Source organism: Schistocerca serialis, chromosome 4, assembly GCF_023864345.2.
Source record: "Schistocerca serialis cubense isolate TAMUIC-IGC-003099 chromosome 4, iqSchSeri2.2, whole genome shotgun sequence".
NCBI lineage: Eukaryota > Metazoa > Arthropoda > Insecta > Orthoptera > Acrididae > Schistocerca > Schistocerca serialis.
The window spans coordinates 789,414,718-789,436,489 of record NC_064641.1 but is presented as its reverse complement, the minus strand read 5'-3'; positions in this window follow the sequence as shown (position 1 = coordinate 789,436,489).

Here is a 21,772-nt window from a genome sequence, read left to right as displayed (position 1 = left end):
TGGGTGGTCCACTGGGGGCCGAACCGCACAATAACCCTGGGTTCGGTGTAGGGCGGCAGTGGGAAAGTTGACTGCTGTGGCCTGTTGTGGGGTTGTGAACCACTGAGGGCCACGGAGGGACGAAGTCTCTCATCGTTTGTAGGTCACCAGTTCAATACACAAAATACAAAATCTTCAGAAAAACATGCATTACATTTTTTTCTGTCTATGCAAGAAAATTCTGTCCCTTCCTCTAACTTTTGGAAGCACTTGCTTAAGAGCTTGTTTGTCCGTCTTTGGAACGAAATATATCACTGATTCTGCATATTAGCTATCCGACTGTTTATTGACAGGTTTGCGAGGGTCGTCACTGATTCTGTGTATCAGCCTTCCTACAATTTTTGGTAGGTTTGTGGAGGTATGTAGTATTAGAACAGGTCATGTAATTCGCCTAAATAACAGGCCAATGATCTGCGTATAAGATGATGGCGCCCGATACGACTCAGATGGTTTCCCATAGGATTTAAATCAAGCGAATTTGGTCGCCGAGACATTAATGTGAGTTCATTACAATGCTCCACAAACCACTTCAGCACGGTTCTGGCTCCGAGATATGGACAATTTTACTGTTGGTAAACGTCAAGCATGAAGGGATGTAGGTGGTTTTCAGATGTCGGCGTGTCTTCGGTTAATATCACAGGTCCCATGCAAGAGGAGGAGAATGTCTCTCATGCACAATGCTGCTCCCACCAGCCTGCGTACGTGGCGCGCTGCACGTTTCGAGCCGCCGTGCACCTCGATGACGGTGTTTGTGGAGACGACCAGCAACGTGTTGTGGTAAAAACGTGATTCACTCCAAGAGCCGACATGTTTCCATTGATCGACGGTCGAATCCCGATGTACCCGCCCCACTGCTGTCGTTATTGACGATGTCGCTGGGTCAACATGTGAAAATATAGGGATGGGCCGGCCGAGCGGTTCTAGGCACTTCAGTGCGAAACCGCGCTGTTGCTACGATCGCAGGTTCGAATCCTGCCTCGGGCATGGATGTGTGTGATGTCCTTAAGTTAGTTAGACTTAAGTAGTTCTAAGTCTAGGGGAATGATGACCTCAAATGTTAAGTCCCATAGTGCTCAGAGCCATTTGAACCATAGGAATGGTCTGCTGCGGAGTACCATGTTCAACAATATATGATGAACGGTGTGCTCCGAAACAGTTGTGCGCGCTCCAGCATTATGCTCTTTCGGCAGACATGCCACAGATCACCATATATCCTACTTTACAGACCACACAAGCTTCCGAACCACGTTCTGTGAAGAGTCGTGGACGTCAAACGATTTAGTGTCTAGTGGTAGCTTCGCTGTCCTTCTACCTCTTTCCGTAGATGCTCACCACAGTAACACGTGAATATTCGACCAGCTTCACCGTTTCGAGTTACTCGATCTCAGGCTCTGTGTAATAATAATCTGCCCTTTGTCAAAGTCGCTTGTTTCGCCATTTGCAGGCCGTCTTCGCTAGGGTGATCCCCCGTCCACTTACATACTTCTGTTACCGGGTCACGTGCCCGTGAACGCCACCACGTGGCATCCAACGTCAAGGTATGCAGTGGTAGTAATGATTTGGCTCATCAGTGTATGTAACCTGAAGGCTCAGTCCTTGTTTTCACTTGAGTTTCTCAGAGACCACTGCCCAAATGGGTGAACATTTTTTGAATTAAGTCCCGAGGTAAGTAAGATAATGAATAAGAAACTAACTCGCATTGATGAACGGTTTGGTGTAAGAAAATATTTAATTGAAAGTCTTGTAATGGAAAATGTACAAGAGAGAATTTTCAGATGACTTAAGCCTTAAAAAAAAATCAAAGAGTGATAACATATACTATGTAATAATGGGAAAAATAACTGTCATTGTCAACTTCTGAATACCAGGAACAAAAATAAAGCGTGCTTCTTGTGGGCTGTTAGAAGCAATGTAACAGGCTACTTATGCTTCTACCAATTCGGGGGCTATGTAGCAAATTTTTTCTCGTTTTTCGGAAGGATAACTGCAAAGACATGTGTAGTGTAAATCCTATAGAGAAAAATGAGTGTTTTCAAGTGTCGTAATGCAATAAAATCGTGTGACTTTATGTAAAGAGTTCATAAGGGTATACCAGAGAGAACAATATGCGTCAATGACATAAATGGGCATAACGTTTGTACATTGTTTTGTGTATAGTAAGACACTGTAATATGTTTATGCTTTGTTATTATTACTACTACTGCTACTACTACTACCACTTCTTATTTACTTATGTTCCGACTGGACTTCTGAACGACTGTAAGCAGCTAGCTGCTGGGCAAGAGACATACTAAAGGCCTGTAATGTTGTTGTAATTGCAAATATATGTATTAAATGTTTTCCATATTTTCATTCCAGCAGTGGATAAAGAAGTACCATTCCTGTGAAATACGAGGGCGGTTCAGAAAGTAACCTCCGATTGGTCACAGTGCGGGTTGTGGGGGGAGTAGCGACGCCATCTGTGCGTTCACGCACTCAACAGGTCAGTCGGCATCAAGCCGTGGTCGAGTGAACGTCGTACCTGCGCTAGTTTAGTTTTTGTGGCAGTTTGAAATGTGTGCTGCAATAGAAAACCCCGCCAAATGTGAAGTGCGTGCTGTCATAAGGTTTTTTACAGCCAAAGGATATTCTGCAGCAGCTATTCATCGTGAGCTTTGTGCCGTGTACGGACCAAGAGTTATGAGTGAAGGAGTTGTCCGTGAATGGGTACGTTTATTTAAAAGTGGACGAGAAAACGTTCATGATGAAGAGAGGAGTGGTAGACCATCATTGGTGACTGACGAACTCGTTCAGACAGTTGATGCAAAAGTTCGTGAAAATCGACGTTTCTCAATGTCGGAGTTGTCTACTGGTTTTCCACAGATTTCTAAGACTCTCTTGTACGAGATAGTGACAGCAAGATTGGGTTACCGTAAGTTCTGTGCACGATGGGTGCCCAAAATTCTTACCGACCACCACAAAACTCAAAGAATGGCCTCTGCATTAGACTTTCTGTCACGTTATGAGGACGAAGGAGAACCATTGTTAAACAGAATCGTGACCGGTGACGAAACCTGGATTAAGTACGTGAACCCTGAGACAAAAGAACAATCAAAGATGTGGGCACATTCAAATTCGCCTACCAAACCAAGAAAAGCCTCGCAAGATTTTTCTGCCAGAAAACTGATGGCAACGGTGTTTTGGGATGCCAAAGGGGTGTTGTTGGTTGAATTCATGGAATGTGGTACGACCATTAATCAAGACGTGTACTGTGAAACAATAAAAAAGTTACGACGGGCTATACAGAACAAACGCCGTGGTATGCTGACTTCCGGTATCGTTTTTTTGCACGATAACGCCCGTCCTCACTCTGCTCGCAGAACAACGGCCATTCTTGAGTCCTTCAAGTGGGACGTTATCAACCATCCACCTTACAGCCCAGACCTGGCGCCAAGTGATTATCACCTCTTCATGCATTTGAAGAAATGGCTTGGGTCACAGCGGTTTGATGACGACGAAGAGCTCAAAGATGCGGTCACAGGCTGGCTCCAGGCACAAGCGGGTGATTTTTATGCAGAAGGAATTTCAAAGCTTGTGAAGAGATACGATAAGTGCCTCAATCGCTATGGAGACTATGTAGAAAAATAGTGCAAAGATGTAGTTGTAAGATGTATATATTAAAATATTTTTATTTAACTTGGTGTATTTTTTTAAATCAACCGGAGGTTACTTTCTGAACGGCCCTCGTATATTATGAAGGCAGCAGCTATATTTCGAATACAATTTTTTTTAAAGGACGTAACTACTTTCTCAACAGTGTTTGAGTTAAACGTGGGTGGTAATAACGATCCCTAGAATGGACTTTAATTATTTTGATCGTATAGACTGAATTTTCAAAGTGAAATTACGTAATATTCAGTGATAGTGCTCAGACAGTTAATAAATCATATTTAAACCTTTTACTTTCGTGCTATTAAAGAAATGCTGTGGTCTGACTGTATATAGTGAACGAAATATTTCCTGCATGATTCATAATGAAAGAAGCTTCTTATTTATATGCTCAGAACTACCAGATGATTAAGTATCTTTTCATTACATATTAACAAGTAAAGCCAGATATGGCAATAACGGTATTTAGACAGTTGTACCTTCCCCTTTTGTTGTACTAATTTACATGAAAGTACGAAGCGAACCTCTGGCTACATTGTATTAGTACTGAACAGGGCTAGGGAACCCCGTATCTACCTACCCTCCCACGCTCTGACCCCGTGTCAACTTATCTATATTCTACCTCTCTCCTTTTCCCAGTTGAACTCCTTCGGATTTACTTCACTATCCAAAAACTTAACGTCAACTACCCAATCATGTGACCCTTGATTACAAACTGTAGGATTTCGCCGTGCTCATACTACCACATTTCCACAGCCTTAAGCTACCTTCCCACATATTGTATTGATGGTTAACCACGACTGGACATTTAGACAGGAAGTGTCGACCAGAAAGAGGGATACAGAGGCAGTAAACTCCCCGATAAACTAGCTACGACACCACCTGCTAGCCCATCAGAGGCTGAAATCTAGCAAAAGCTTTCTGTGTAGTACACAGAGTCCCACTGATACATCATTCTACTGGAGCTGTGGGAAAAAGAGCTGCGTACTTCAATAACTGGCCAATACACGCAGAAGAACTCCGTCCTGGCCACACCGAGGAGTGGGTGACCTGGATTTCAATCAACAGACAGCACTCTGAAGTTTCAAGGTCCAAAGAAAATTGTGTGTGTGGATGTGTGTGTGTGTGTGTTTGTGTGTGTGTGTGTGTGTGTGTGTGTGTGTGTATGAGAGAAAGAGAGAGTCTATTTTTTCTTTTGTGTGCAATGTATCAAATTGTGGTGCTTGTGACAAGAGTGAGTCCACAACTAAAATTAACCCCTTCTCACAGCCAGCCCCAAATTGTGCACCATTAGACTCTCCAACAATGTCACACATCAGTAGAAAACATTACTTTTCATCTATGTAATCATAAGGAAATTCAGTTTTTTATTTCTTAAGAGAAGCTCAGAGAACGTCTTAGTTTTTAAATTATATCCACATGTAAAACGTGTAATAGAATTTTAAAGTTTTGAAAATACTTTTGCAGTTTTATTTTATTCCTCTGCAACTGAACGGTTGTCATCTCTGAGGGGGGAACGGACAGCGATGTAAGAACAATAAAAAAATCGAAGAAATCATTGTGATGCACAGCGACACAGAATCTAAATATCCACAGCCAAGGCCCAATTGCTGGCCACAGTTGCTCGTGAGCTAAGTTCTTTCTTCCAGCAAGCTAACATCAGATTTTGCTTCTGTTACAGATTGACACCAGAGTAAACTATCAAGAGACAAGAAATAGCCCGCTACATCGAAAACTTCAGAAGGAACAGCCAATCGGGCTTAACCTTCTCAGAACAACGGGAGACGAGAGTTCCGGTGAAGACGGATCTTGGGATCAAAAGACCAAGTGTCATCTGAAAACGGCGGCCACTTGCATCACAGAATCACTACTTCAAGCAGATTTTGGGATTCTGCAACATTGTGGGGAAGAATACTGAAAACACATTTCTGCTTTTAAGACTAGTTGCCATAAATCATTTAAATCTAATTAATTATTTGATATAATGAATCTAAATCGTTTACTGTAAACGTTTTGTGGTGAATAAATACTACTCAGTTTGTTAAATTGCATTCGTGCATTGCCATTTGGCTGCATATGTGAAGTACTAAATACTATACGTAAAATGTTTGGCTGCATATATTTAGTGGTAGTTTGGCACCTATACTAAGTGCCAATCAGTGAAGTGATAATTTCCAGAAAACTAAAATTATTCACAACGAGAAATGAGTCCCAGAAAAATAAGATGAAAAGCGCACAAAGCCTTCCAGAAACTCGACGACAGCCAACTGCTTCATAAGGTCGTCGTGATAGCGGCGAACGACAATACTAAGCCACCGATACCAATAGGTATTAAAAAGCAAAACACAATTTTAGTTTGTTTATTGCCCTTAACTGGGTTATTTAAGAACTTGAATAACTTCAAACTATCTAATTTTGTAGACCAACTTAAGCAACTGTGTAGGATCATTGATATTGCATTGATCGATAAATCATAGTTCGATACATAGTTTAACCATAACCCATAACAGTTCTTGCTCATGACCAATCGTCTAAAAGTAAACAACTTTCTTCTAAACTCTAGCAGATGTTCTGCAATTTTCTTTAAGGGGCTCCGGAACGCCTTATACTTGCAATGTTAAAATAACGCTTATAAATTACATCTTTTCTCACAAAGTATTTGAGGTAGGAAGTTGAACTTCTTACAGATTATTTATTGGAATATGGGCTACAACTTAACACAGGGATTTTACAAAATTTTAGTTCAGTTATTAAACATGATTTTTTTTCAATTGTAATGAAAATTCACAACATTTTTTGCAATTTTTTATTTATATATTCAAAAATATACAGTTTTTTGGAAAAAGGCTGTGTTAAATTATGCAGAAGGTACTGTGTACCATTTACTGAAAGTTTGAAACAAATATGTTTGGATGATCCTTAGAAAACATGTAATTAGTATGAGAAAATAAAAGTTTTGGGAATCGAGCGACAAAGATTGGATTAACTTTTTAGTGCATTCCAGGTCCAGTCCAACTCCTCCTCCAGCTTCCTCTTGTTCCTCCTCCTGTTTACTCTTGCTTGTATTTCTAGACTCTTTACAGCCCTGTCTGCAGCCCCAAGACGTTCCTTGTCTAAAGCAAGCATCGCTCGTTGTTATGTTCGTAGATTTTGCTACCATTTTCTTCAGTTGCAGTTACTGCAACACTGTTCCAAAAGGTGGTCATGTATGAACACTTATCACATTTCAGTTGTATTTCACTAGCAAATCCTACGTGCTTTATTATGGAGAGTTCCAGACCAACTTCACTACAATGAATACATCTTACACAGTTTGAAAAAATTCCTTTGAGAACCGACATATCAAATATTTCATTCACATCCGATTCGCCCATAAAACATTCATAGTTTTCACTCATTGAACCAAGCTTCTTCTGTGAAGTATTTTCTTTCCCACTTTGACTGCTATGGGCAGGTGTACTTGAGAGATTAGGTTCACTCACTTGGTTATCGTCTTTATTGTTTACAGTAATAAGACATACCTTTGGCTTTCCAACATTTCTCCTTTTCTTAAAAGCCTTCAGAGGATTTCTAATAACTTTACTTTTACACATTATTATACTTCAACAAAACAGAGACTCAAGAAACAGAATTAATTACGAATATTTTCGAGATAACGACAGAGTAAATAAACATGAAAAAATCGACAATCACACCAGCGATATACACTCCTGGAAATTGAAATAAGAACACCGTGAATTCATTGTCCCAGGAAGGGGAAACTTTATTGACACATTCCTGGGGTCAGATACATCACATGATCACACTGACAGAACCACAGGCACATAGACACAGGCAACAGAGCATGCACAATGTCGGCACTAGTACAGTGTATATCCACCTTTCGCAGCAATGCAGGCTGCTATTCTCCCATCGAGACGATCGTAGAGATGCTGGATGTAGTCCTGTGGAACGGCTTGCCATGCCATTTCCACCTGGCGCCTCAGTTGGACCAGCGTTCGTGCTGGACGTGCAGACCGCCTGAGACGACGTTTCATCCAGTTCCAAACATGCTCAATGGGGGACAGATCCGGATATCTTGCTGGCCAGGGTAGTTGACTTACACCTTCTAGAGCACGTTGGGTGGCACGGGATACATGCGGACGTGCATTGTCCTGTTGGAACAGCAAGTTCCCTTGCCGGTCTAGGAATGGTAGAACGATGGGTTCGATGACGGTTTGGATGTACCGTGCACTATTCAGTGTCCCCTCGACGATCACCAGTGGTGTACGGCCAGTGTAGGAGATCGCTCCCCACACCATGATGCCGGGTGTTGGCCCTGTGTGCCTCGGTCGTATGCAGTTCTGATTGTAGCGCTCACCTGCACGGCGCCAAACACGCATACGACCATCATTGGCACCAAGGCAGAAGCGACTCTCATCGCTGAAGACGACACGTCTCCATTCGTCCTCCATTCACGCCTGTCGCGACACCACTGGAGGCGGCCTGCAAGATGTTGGGGCGTGAGCGGAAGACGGCCTAACGGTGTGCGGGACCGTAGCCCAGCTTCATGGAGACGGTTGCGAATGGTCCTCGCCGATACCCCAGGAGCAACAGTGTCCCTAATTTGCTGGGAAGTGGCGGTGCGGTCCCCTACGGCACTGCGTAGGATCCTACGGTCTTGGCGTGCATCCGTGCGTCGCTGCGGTCCGGTCCCAGGTCGACAGGCACGTGCACCTTCCGCCGACCACTGGCGACAACATCGATGTACTGTGGAGACCTCACGCCCCACGTGTTGAGCAATTCGGCGGTACGTCCACCCGGCCTCCCGCATGCCCACTATACGCCCTCGCTCAAAGTCCGTCAACTGCACATACGGTTCACGTCCACGCTGTCGCGGCATGCTACCAGTGTTAAAGACTGCGATGGAGCTCCGTATGCCACGGCAAACTGGCTGACACTGACGGCGGCGGTGCACAAATGCTGCGCAGCTAGCGCCATTCGACGGCCAACACCGCGGGTCCTGGTGTGTCCGCTGTGCCGTGCGTGTGATCATTGCTTGTACAGCCCTCTCGCAGTGTCCGGAGCAAGTATGGTGGGTCTGACACACCGGTGTCAATGTGTTCTTTTTTCCATTTCCAGGAGTGTATATTGAACCATCACAGGTTATCCACAACACATACTTTATCTCACATCACTAAAATGTACCTGATGAACACGGACGTTAATAATAACACCATTTGACAGCAGTTTAACAGCGCCACAGTGGGTCACGCCCATGTAGAACACATTTCAAAAAAAATTTAAAAATAGTTGTAGTCTTCGGAATTGAATAAATTATATATCTATTAAAAGGTAATAGTCTGCAGATTCAGAAAACGCAAAAAAGTAAAAATTGAACTTTTCATGATTTTGAGCCTTTCCGGAGCCCCGTAAAGCAGACTGGCTGGCTCTGAGCACTATGGGACTTAACATCTGTGGTCATCAGTCCCCTAGAACTTAGAACTACTTAAACCTAACTAACCTAAGGACATCACACACATCCATGCCCGAGGCAGGATTCGAACCTGCGACCGTAGCGGTCACGCGGTTCCAGACTGAAGCGCCTAGAACCGCACGGCCACACCGGCCGGCCTAAAGCAGACTCGTTGTCTCTTGATTTGTAACAACACTATCTCCCGTTCGTACTTATTAATTGACGTAGAACATTTTCATATATGAAACATGAATTTTCTTAGGTCACTATGTTTTTTCAAGGAAAAATAACTATTTCCCGCAATTTTTCACCATAAAAATGCTTATATCAAGCAACGACATACATTTACAAACGATAAGAGTTTCAACGAAAAATTGTTCATCAGAGCAGGCGACAATACAGTTTTAAAATACACACATTTAAAAAATAATGACATTACTTCCATTGGTAATATTCAGTCTTTATGATACTGAGAAACCTCGAAAAGGTCGGCCGACAGCAACGTGGATCAACAAGAACATCCCACTCGTCACCAGTTTGATTAAGTAGTATGAGAATGTGACGTCTTGGATGATAGAAAAACGGTAAATGAGCGAATTTGTGTATCTTGTCTAAAGATCTGAGCTAACGGATGCTGTGTACAAGTATTGTTCCACATGTCTTGATAAAGAAGCAAATACATGGCAAGTTATCCATGAGTTCTGGGACGGTCAATGTTTCATCAACATTATTAGTGGTGGCGACACTCGGTGTTATGCCAGAAATCTTGGAATAAAAAGTCGGGTTGCGAACGGGTCGGCGAAACATCTCCGACAGTGGCAGAACTGCTCGTTAAAAAATTGATAATGAAGACCTGCTCCTCACGACTTAGGTAGCTGATTACAACAACAAAGAAGGAATTCCATCACGATGTATACAAACACTTGCTAGCTCGAATTCAACGAATCTGTTTTGACCTCATCATGCTGCATGACAAAGGAAGAGGTCTTTCGGTGGCAACGATTCAATAACTCCTTCTTGTAAAGCAAGACTAAACTTTACAAACCCTCTGGTGTCATAAAGAGACTGAAACCTGTTCCTAAGCGATCGAAATAACCTGACTTTTAGTAAATGAATGCGTTTCTGGTCATTGAAATTTCATCACCACCAAGCACAGCAAACATATAAATTTTACTTATGTGGATATTCATAACCACATTTGTAGTCATGAATTTGGGTGTATGTAGATTGCTAAATTTAGCTGACAGAGTTGCCATTTGTTGCAGCAACAATGGCTCTAATCTGGCTGGGTACTGAGTCTAACTGGGGTTGGATGGGATGTGTATGTCATTCCATGCTGCCCTCACTATATGCTGGAGTACATCAGTCATAAGTAGTAGCCAGTTGTGGCATGCTAGTCTCTACTGTAATGTAACAAGATTTTGCACCTTACGATGCTTTCGACCCACACTGTGCCAGGCACTTAGATTGTGTTTTGGTATTGTGGTGTCACCGCCAGACACCGCACTTTCTAGGTGGTAGCCTTTAAATCGGCCGCGGTCCGTTAGTATACGTCGGACCCGCGTGTCGCCACTGTCAGTGATTGCAGACCGAGCGCCGCCACACGGCAGCACTCGCCCCAGTTGTACAGCCGACTTTGCTAGCGATGGTTCACTGTCTACTTACGCTCTCATTTGCAGAGTCGACAGTTTAGCATAGCCTTCAGGTACGTCGTTTGCTACGACCTAGCAAGGCGCCATATTCAGTAATTAGAATGAATTCAGAACAGATAATATTGCGAATCATGTACCGTCAAGAGCGACGTTCATCATTAATGGATTAAAGATAAGTATCAAACTAATTACGTCGCTTTCTGAATTCTAATTCCTTGTCATGTTCCAGACCTCAGGTCAGTATAGTTCTTCCTTCCTCACGCTAGCCTGCGTGAGCTAAAATGCGTGCATTTCGGCCTCCACTAGTAACCCGGTGTTGGCTCTTTTGCCAACACAACAGGTATCATATGACTCTGACATTGTCAAGACGCCTTGGTACTAATAACTGAATTTCACTGGTTTATTTATTTATTTATTTTGCGTATGGAAATACAGCGACAGTATTTTATATAAGGACAACAATATGTAAACGAATGTACACTCCTGGAAATGGAAAAAAGAACACATTGACACCGATGTGTCAGACCCACCATACTTGCTCCGGACACTGCGAGAGGGCTGTACAAGCAATGATCACACGCACGGCACAGCGGACACACCAGGAACCGCGGTGTTGGCCGTCGAATGGCGCTAGCTGCGCAGCATTTGTGCACCGCCGCCGTCAGTGTCAGCCAGTTTGCCGTGGCATACGGAGCTCCATCGCGGTCTTTAACACTGGTAGCATGCCGCGACAGCGTGGACGTGAACCGTATGTGCAGTTGACGGACTTTGAGCGAGGGCGTATAGTGGGCATGCGGGAGGCCGGGTGGACGTACCGCCGAATTGCTCAACACGTGGGGCGTCAGGTCTCCACAGTACATCGATGTTGTCGCCAGTGGTCGGCGGAAGGTGCACGTGCCCGTCGACCTGGGACCGGACCGCAGCGACGCACGGATGCACGCCAAGACCGTAGGATCCTACGCAGTGCCGTAGGGGACCGCACCGCCACTTCCCAGCAAATTAGGGACACTGTTGCTCCTCGGGTATCGGCGAGGACCATTCGCAACCGTCTCCATGAAGCTGGGCTACGGTCCCGCACACCGTTAGGCCGTCTTCTGCTCACGCCCCAACATCGTGCAGCCCGCCTCCAGTGGTGTCGCGACAGGCGTGAATGGAGGACGAATGAAGACGTGTCGTCTTCAGCGATGAGAGTCGCTTCTGCCTTGGTGCCAATGATGCTCGTATGCGTGTTTGGCGCCGTGCAGGTGAGCGCCACAATCAGGACTGCATACGACCGAGGCACACAGGGCCAACACCCGGCATCATGGTGTGGGGAGCGATCTCCTACACTGGCCGTACACCACTGGTGATCGTCGAGGGGACACTGAATAGTGCACAGTACATCCAAACCGTCATCGAACCCATCGTTCTACCATTCCTAGACCGGCAAGGGAACTTGCTGTTCCAACAGGACAATGCACGTCCGCATGTATCCCGTGCCACCCAACGTGCTCTAGAAGGCGTAAGTCAACTACCCTGGCCAGCAAGATCTCCGGATCTGTCCCCCATTGAGCATGTTTGGGACTGGATGAAGCGTCGTCTCACGTGGTCTGCACGTCCAGCACGAACGCTGGTCCAACTGAGGCGCCAGGTGGAAATGGCATGGCAAGCCATTCCACAGGACTACATCTAGCATCTCTACGATCGTCTCCATGGGAGAATAGCAGCCTGCATTGCTGCGAAAGGTGGATATACACTGTACTAGTGCCGACATTGTGCATGCTCTGTTGCCTGTGTCTATGTGCCTGTGGTTCTGTCAGTGTGATCATGTGATGTATCTGACCCCAGGAATGTGTCAATAAAGTTTCCCCTTCCTGGGACAATGAATTCACGGTGTTCTTATTTCAATTTCCAGGAGTGTATAAAACAAAACAATGTGTAAATAGTACATCTGTAAAAAACAAGCAATAGCACAAAAGGATAAAGTACAAACACTCAAGACAAAATAACAACACGTTAAAAGCTTGGCAAGCCTGACTAGAAACTCATTCATATATTTAAAGCTCAATATCTAGATTGCACAGCCAATCCAAAGCAGACGGTTTCACACATATAACCTCAGAGACAGGTCCGGCGTATCTTCTTAAGGGGCATTCCTCAATAATATGGCGGACGTTCTGTTCTGGTGCTCCACAGTCACAGGCTGGTGAGACGCATAGACCCCACTTGTACTTATATGCATTGCATCTTGCATGGCCCGTTCTCATACGGTTTAATTTAGTCCAGGTACATCTCTTCGGGTCAAAGCCCGATAATTCCAGAGTAGGATCTTGGATACCTTGTTTATTAATTCCAGAATCATTCCGAAAGTGCCGCCATTGCTCCTTGATGTCAGGTTGATTTTCTTGTGTATTAACCCATATAGGCTTCCGTGCCTTCCAGCGGGTCGATGGTATTTCGTTCAAAGCATCATGGATTGGTAGATTCTGTGGGTAATCTGAGCCATGAATTTTTGACCACTCTCTTGCTGCTGCTTCTTGCCTTCTCAATTGTGGAGGTGGGATATTGCTTAGAGTAGGCAGCCAAGGGTCTGGGGTGGATTTAATAGTACACGTTATTATCCTCATACACTCGTTCAACTGGACGTCGATTTTCTTAGTATGAGTGCTCGAATGCCAGACAGCAGAGCAATATTCAGCAACAGGTTAGACCAGGGCTATTGCGGCAGTACGTAAGATGGATACTTGAGCGCCCGAAGTCGAGCCAGCCAACTTTCTCAGGATGTTGTTGCGGCTCTTTAGCTTTTGGCTTACGTTTTCCAGATGTTTTTTTGTAAGTCAGATGGTGCACCCCGGGTAACGGACTGTGATAGCAGCACGGCAGAAAGTCTACACAAGGCCGTGTGGTTCTAGGCGCTACAGTCTGGAGCCGCGTGACCGCTACGGACGCAGGTTCGAATCCTGCCTCGGGCATGGATGTGTGTGATGTCCTTAGGTTAGATACGTTTAAGTAGTTCTAAGTTCTAGGAGACTGATGACCACAGCAGTTAAGTTCCATAGTGCTCAGAGCCATTTGAACCATTTAGTCTACACAAATGGCGGCCGAACTAGATCATTGATCTCTCACGGCCACACACACTGACAAAACAAGAAAAAGAAGAATTTCACTGGAGATCGGATTTAATGTAGTGCGGCCGTGTAAAACTCAGTGGAGAGAACGGACACTAGTTTCTCGGTCGCTGTGTGGCCAGACGCTGCGGCAACGCGATGCACGGAGGACAGTCGGACGGGCGCTCAGAAGCCATTTCTGCGAAGGAGCGGAACCTCCAGGAAATCTCGAAGGACATGCAGAGGCATAGCTTCTATTTGTGGGCCATCTTCGCCGACCTGGGTGATGCCGAAAGCGCCAACATTCACGAGGATACGGCCGTATCGAAACGCGAGGACCTGAGTCACAGACTGATTGCCAGTGGTCGGTTGACACAGAGTTGGCGGGACTGAGAATTTTTAAACAATGCAGAGGCAGCATGCAATGTGTGGGGCAGCCTGACGGTGCCACCAGCTATTAGTACGCCGGCACGTCCGCGATTTTAAAGTGAACGTTGTGTATCTGTATGAAACGATGAGAGAAGTAATTTCTTCTAGAAGATTCCACAGAAGAAACCAAACTTGAGTTTTTTGCTGGCAGGAGCCTTTCTGAGTGAGAAGAGTGGAAGAGCAAATAAGGGTTACTAAGATTATGAATCGCACGCCCTTAGTTAGGGGGGAGGTAACGAGGTTGAGCTGGAGAGCGAGCAGTACAAGAGAGGAGGACTCTCTCTGAACCCCCGCATCTGCCAGAGGCACCCGGGGTAAATAGAACTTCTGTTGCAGGCACTAACCCCTAGATTCTGGCTTTGAGTGGGAGTTCTCGTCTTAACGTTTGTTGTTGGCAGTGAAGCGATTTTGACAGTGTTTGGACTTAGCAGTTTTTGGACAGTAGTCTGTTGTCTCATGGTTTAGGTTTCAGTGCACTGAAGACACTGCACAGCCGCAGGCTTGTTCGCAGTGCGCAATACTTCGAGAGTTGTCACAGTTCTCTTCTAACACGATCTTCGAGACGGTAGAATAGCCTGCGGCTCCTGAATCCAGGGCAGATAGTGTTTATTGCTGGCGTCAATAGTAACAGTTTCTCCACTAAGGTTTCACCGCAACTGATTGGAGTAGATTCTTGTAGTTTTCAGAACGGAAGTGATGTCAGTCATTTCTCAGATGGCGTTATTCACAACTGGGTAGAATTAGGCAGAAGATAGCCAATATTAGTTTATTGCAATCACTTCACGTTTTTGTGTGCCCACTGGAGGTTTTGTAACTTGTTCATTGTTCATGTTGATTGAACGTGTTGTACTTCAAATAAATTGTATGGCCAAGACTAGAATTTGTCCTTTCAGTAGAGGCATAGTTTACACTTTCTCATTTTATTTGTTGGTATGTTTTGTGATTGCTACATAACGTTCTATATCAGCAGGGCATGAGACTGAGTATTTGATTATCCTGCATTGATTGGAACAGTCCACCAGAAGTGACGGGGCCAACATTCAAGATAGCATTCAAAATTCCATTCCATAATTAATGCACTGATAGACATCCTTACTTTGCATATTTCGAAAGTGCATAGTGGAGAGGTATATAATTACATACACAGTTAACCATAACTACACAAACTGCTGCGGGAGTGTCAGAGTATGTGTTCAACCCCTGGCCAGGAATTTTCAGTGGGTGAGACGTCTGGAGAGCTTGCTGGCCAGGAGAACCATCGAACACCATTTCTATCGAAGTAGGTCAGGACAGCAGGGTTAGTATGCGGTCATGCATTATTTTGTTGAAAGAGAACATCTGTGAGATCTCGAAGATGCAGCAAAGCCACTGGCGTTAACACGTCAGCCTTAACACGAGAGCAATCTAAATTACCGGTTGTGTGAACCAGTTATGATGGTACTGTGAACCCAAAAGCACGCACACCATCACGCCTTGCGCTTCGTCGATATCACAATGACGAATGTAATCTGGCAACGTTCGTTCTCCTCTCCGCCTCCACATACCGATATGACTATCATGATGCTGTACAAAGAACCGGGACTCGTCGAGAAGACGACGTGGTGGCAGTTCTGTGTCAAGTGTTTTCCCTGCGTGCAGCGCAGTCGGCGCATCTCTCTTTGCTGCCGTGTTGAAAAAAAGCCGTGTCAATAGCCGCCGTGCTGGCAGCTCCAGTTAGTGTTCCAGATGTCGTCTGGATACCCGTCGTGCTGCAGACAAGACCACTTCCTGACTCACGGTACGTGACGTGAATCTACGATCCCGCCCTGCCGAGTGGCCTATATCTCTGTTCTATAGGATGGTGGTCGCGTGGACCACCTGAGATCGAGCATGACTTCCTGAACCTATCGATTCCTTATTCGCGTGGTAGTCCTGGGACTGCGACCGACGTGAAAAGTACACTACTGGCCATTAAAATTCCTACACCAAGAAGAAATGCATATGATAAACGGGTATTCAATGGACAAATATATTGTACTAGAACTGACATGTGATTACATTTTCACGCAGTTTGGGTGCATAGATCCTGAGAAATCAAAACCCAGAAAAACCACCTCTGGCCGTAATAACGGCCTTGATACGCCTCGGCATTGAGTCAAACAGAGCTTGGATGGTGTGTACAGGTACAGCTGCCCATGCAGCTTCAACACGATACCACAGTTCATCAAGAGTAATGACTGGCGTATTGTGACGAGCCTGTTGCTCGGCCACCATTGATCACACGTTTTCAATTGGTGAGAGATCTAGAGAATGTGCTGGCCAGGGCAGCAGTCGAACATTTTCTGTATCCAGAAAGGCCAGTACAGGACCTGCAACATGCGGTCGTGCGTTATCCTGCTGAAATGTAGAATTTCGCAGGGATGGAATGAAGCGTAGAGCCATGTGTCGTAACACATCTGAAATGTAACGTCCAAGTACCGTCAATGCGAAGAAGAGATGATGGAGACGTGTAACCAATGGCACCGCATACCATCATGCTGGGTGATACGCCAGTATGGCGATGATGAATACACGCTTCCAATGTGCGTTCACCGCGATGTCGCCAAACACGGGTGCGACCATCGTGATGCTGTATACAGAACCTGGATTCATCAAAAAATGACGATTTGCCATTTGTGCACCCAGTTTCGTCGTTGAGTACATCATCGCAGGCGCTCCTGTCTGTGATGCAGCGTCGAGGGTAACCACAGCCATGGTCTCCGAGCTGATAGTCCATGTTGCTGCAAACGTCGTCGAACTGTTCGTGCAGATGTTTGTTGTCTTGCAAACGTCCCCATCTGTTGACTCGGGGATCGAGACGTGGCTGCACGATCCGTTACAGTCATGCGGATAAGATGACTGTCATCTCGACTGCTGGTGATACGACCCCGTTGGGATCCAGCACGGCGTTCCGTATTACCCTCCTGAACCCACCAATTCCATATTCTGCAAACAGTCATTGGATCTCGACCAACGCGAGCAGCAGTGTCGCGATACGATAAACCGCAATCGCGATGGGCTACAATCCGACCTTTATCAAAGTCAGAAACGTGATGGTACGCATTTATCCTCCTTACACGAGGCATCACAACAACGTTTCACCAGGCACCTCCGGTCAACTGCTGTTTCTGTATGAGAAATCGGTTGGAAACGTTCCTCATGTCAGCACGTTGTAAGTATCGCCACCGGCGCTAACCTTGTGTGAATGCTCTGAAAAGCTAATCATTTGCATATCACAGCATCTTCTTCCTATAGGTTAAATTTCGCGTCTGTAGCACGTCATCTTCGTGGTGTAGCAATTTTAAAGGCCAGTAGTGTAGATGAAGTTAGGACATAAGGAATACCCTTTACTTTCGTAGGTTCTTTTTAGCTCTCAAACACACTTTACCATAAACTTCAACTATTTGGCATTAAGTAGTCGTATTTCTAAAATTTTAGAAATCATTCTGTGACTGCAGTGCAGCGATCGGTATAAAATGCTAAAAATCAAATAAAAACAGTCTCTAAGGCGTTTTGAGATTTCGTATTTGATAGAAAAACAGTTTCGATCCTTTCCTCAGACCATCTTCAGGATTTTCACCGCCATTATGGCCGCTGCTGGCTTCATATGGCGCGAGATCCGTAGATCGCTGAGCAGTGACAACCGTACTTCTTCCGATCTCGGTCCATCTGCAGCCAGGAGCAGCCAAAATGTCGGTGAAAATCCGGAAAATGATAAGAGGAAAGGTCCGAAATAGGTTACAAACAAATAAAAAATCGCAAACCGTGTTAGAGACTGTTGTTCTATAATTTTATGTTGTATTTCTCCTAAGGCCAGGTTCTCATTCAAAATTATCGAAAATTCCATTTTCAATTGAAAATTATGAGGGGTACATATGTCTAGAATGCTGAGGCGAAAAGGTTTTTTCATCTGTATTTAGAAAAGTTTCTACAGACCATAGTTCGATGCAGTGTCACGGCCGCCGTTGGACGATCTCAGCCGGAGAAGCCCCGTTCAGGTAGAAAACTTGTCGTGTCTTGACGCACGTTCACAAAATTATTTACGTTGCAGTATGCATGCAAACGTATTCGCCGAAAACGCTGACGAACAATATTTGCACCCCACCGAACGCAGCATATCCAGCTCAGCCAGATCGGCTTTTCTCGTCAAAAAGAAAGAGGAAATTGCTCTCCAGAAACAATTCGAGTTAGAGGAAGGCTTGATATGTGGTCCTGGAAGTGCAAACTAAACGTAAGCAATGAAAACACTATTTCTGGCCAAAGTTTGGCCGAAACTGGTCAAGAAATAATTTTCGGCCCGCCATATTGGATTAGCGATTTCGAATTTTTAAAATCTAACTTAAGATTTGTGTTCAGTGACATCCAAAATATACCACAACATCTAGTTTTATGCAAATTAAACAATTAATAAGTATAAAAATTTTACCTAAACTTTAAATAGGTTTTTCTCGAGAAACGGTATTTCAAAACTGTGCGCAGCATAAAATAAAAACGGTTCAATCTATTAACTTCTATCTTTGACCCACAAAAAGTAAACACTTTTCTTGGGAGCTTATACTTATAATACATGAAATTTGTTAATATTAACTATTTCTTTAAAGGCCGGCCGAAGTGGCCGTGCGGTTAAAGGCGCTGCAGCCTGGAACCGCAAGACCGCTACGGTCGCAGGTTCGAATCCTGCCTCGGGCATGGATGTTTGTGATGTCCTTAGGTTAGTTAGGTTTAACTAGTTCTAAGTTCTAGGGGACTAATGACCTCAGCAGTTGAGTCCCATAGTGCTCAGAGCCATATTTCTTTAAAGCCATGAAGAATATAACAAACCCACAAAAATCGAACTCAAAATTCGAGTAGCACCATCTCGTTAAATTTAAAGTTATTCATTTGTGGTGAGGAATAAGCTCCCGTAAATTTAGTGTAGTCTCGACTGATGTTATCCATTGTTGATTTCGGGTAACTCCTGAGGGGCTACACTGCTCGCAGTGCGAGTACTTCAGACTCGCAGCCGCTTGATCAAGCCAAATTTATAGGCACCATTTTGTTTCTTGTTTTTTGTATTGGAAATCTAAAATAAAGTTCAAAGTATGATCAATCATAATCCCCAAAAAGATTGTCTCAAAAAATATTTCCAAACTTTCTCTTCTTTTTGTAATTTGAACGAGAACCTGGCCTTACTAAAATTTGAAAAGCTTCAACACCGAAAAAGTTTTTAAAACAATGTTGCCCTTCCAGGCTAATATACATTAGGCGGGAAATGTGGAATAGTACTGTAAAGCTGCAAATAACCATTTATTAGGTCTACAACTTGGCTTCCGCCGTTTTGCAATAGATGGCAGTAGCGGCAAACGGTGGTGTAGGCGGTAGGTCGTAAGTGTCTTACAGTAAGCTTAGGTATTTGTAAACATAACGTCATTAAAATATTAGTCGATTTGTGATTACGTTATAAAGTTATTCTCAATTGAATATATCAACTTACGAGCTCAGTTCTCGTCACTAGCGGTAAGCTTTAATATTCTGCATTAACACGATGAAATCTGCGGCTGAGGCTCATAAAATGCTGGGTAAGACCTATGCTGAACCACCTGTTAGTGAAAGAACTTGCAGGGAACGGTTTCAATGCTTCAAGAAAGCTGACTGCGTCGTCGAAGACCGGCATGGCGGCGAAAGAGAGACGATTTCCGAAGCAATTGAAACTGACAGAAGCAATCCCAGAAGATCGTTATCGAAAGCAATTGATGCGTTTGAGCCGAGTACTGAAAGAGAAACGGCCGCACAACAGCGATAGACATGAAAAGGTGATTTTGCACCGTGACACTGCTCGACCACATATCGGAAAACCGTCAGAACATACTTGGAAACTTCGAAATTGGTAGTCGTACCGGTTCCACCGTATTCTCCAGACGTTGCTCCCTCTTTCTACCGTCTTTTTCCATCATTGGCTCACGGCCTGGCTGACCAGCTCTTCCGGTCATACGAATAAGTTCAAATGGTTCAAATGGCTCTGAGCACTATGGGACTTAACATCTGAGGTCATCTGTCCCCTATAACTTAGAACTACTTAAACCTAACAAACCTAAGGACACACATCCATGCCCGAGGCAGGATTCGAACCTGCGACCGTAGCGGTCGCCCGGTTCCAGACTGAAGCGCCTGGAACCGCTCGGTCACAGCGGCCGGCCACGAACAAATTCAAAACTGGATCTATTCATGGTGTCTCCTCAGAAGACGCAAAGTTCTTCCCCTGCAGGATTCGCGTACTGCCCAGAAAACTGGAAGCCAGTAGTGGCCAGCGTTCTCGAATACTTTGAATCGCAATTTTTTTAAGTCTATCGCAATAAACCCTCGAACTTCGATTAAAAAAAGGCGGAAGTAAAGTTGTAGACTTAATAAATTTGTCAAAAAACGTTTTATGTACACGAAATATAGTTCTGCGATTGCTCTTCATTCAAATTCTTAAAAGAATTTCTTATCAGTAACAGAAAAAAGCTATTTTATTCGATAATTAATTTATTAACTTCAAGTCCTGAAACTGTTGTTTGTTCATGTAGTAGAGGTGATTCGTTTCACTTTCATCATATTTTCTTGAGTGACAAATTTAATCTTCATTCTCAGCAGCTGCGCAGCCAAGGTAAGTTTTATGGAATAACAAGCATTCCATATTGCCGACTTGCCATGTTGGAAATAAAAAAAAATAAAAAAAAGGAAACAACTGTGCCCATAGCCAACAATCTAGCAATACATAAGGCCTACTATTCTTTTACTTAACACTCACTTGCAATCTCAGTGGTCACCAGTTAGTCAAAACTTACATAGTTTATTTTGAATTTGTTGTAACTTGAGCCCAGGAAATTATAAACTTTGCTGAGTGTTTATTGAAGTGGATCTTTACCTAAGTACGTTCATACTAAAATCGCTCGTCATTGAATCTCTAAGAACTATGAAACATTGAAAAAATAAGAATACGAACGCTCTAAACTGAACTGCTTACAATTAAGTTTCGCACCACCTGTATATTTATTGACGTGTGAAGGCTTAGGTCAGGTCTGGCCAACATTTGCGCTCCAGGAGCGCACTCCAGTCTGCCGAGCGCTCCGGTTTCCCCCACCACTCCGCTCTTCCGAGCAGTTACAAGTGAGACGGCTATACGCTGTAGTCTGCACACACTGGGAACTTAGGCAGACGTGTTCGCAACACAGTGCAGCTATCTCTAAGTGACAGACATCGCAGCAACTTTCATAAGCAGGAATTTATCACATGTGTCTATTTTCAGCTTTTTACATGGATTATAATCTGTTAAACCCTAACGTTGCAGAACTTCGTCAATTTCATAAGAAAAGGAAAAACGTTCACAAACGTTGTGGAACCAAGCACTGAAATACTAGCAGTGGCTTGTCTGTGCAATCGAGGATACTGCTCCTGGGGAAACAGTCTATGGAAGTCTTGTAAAT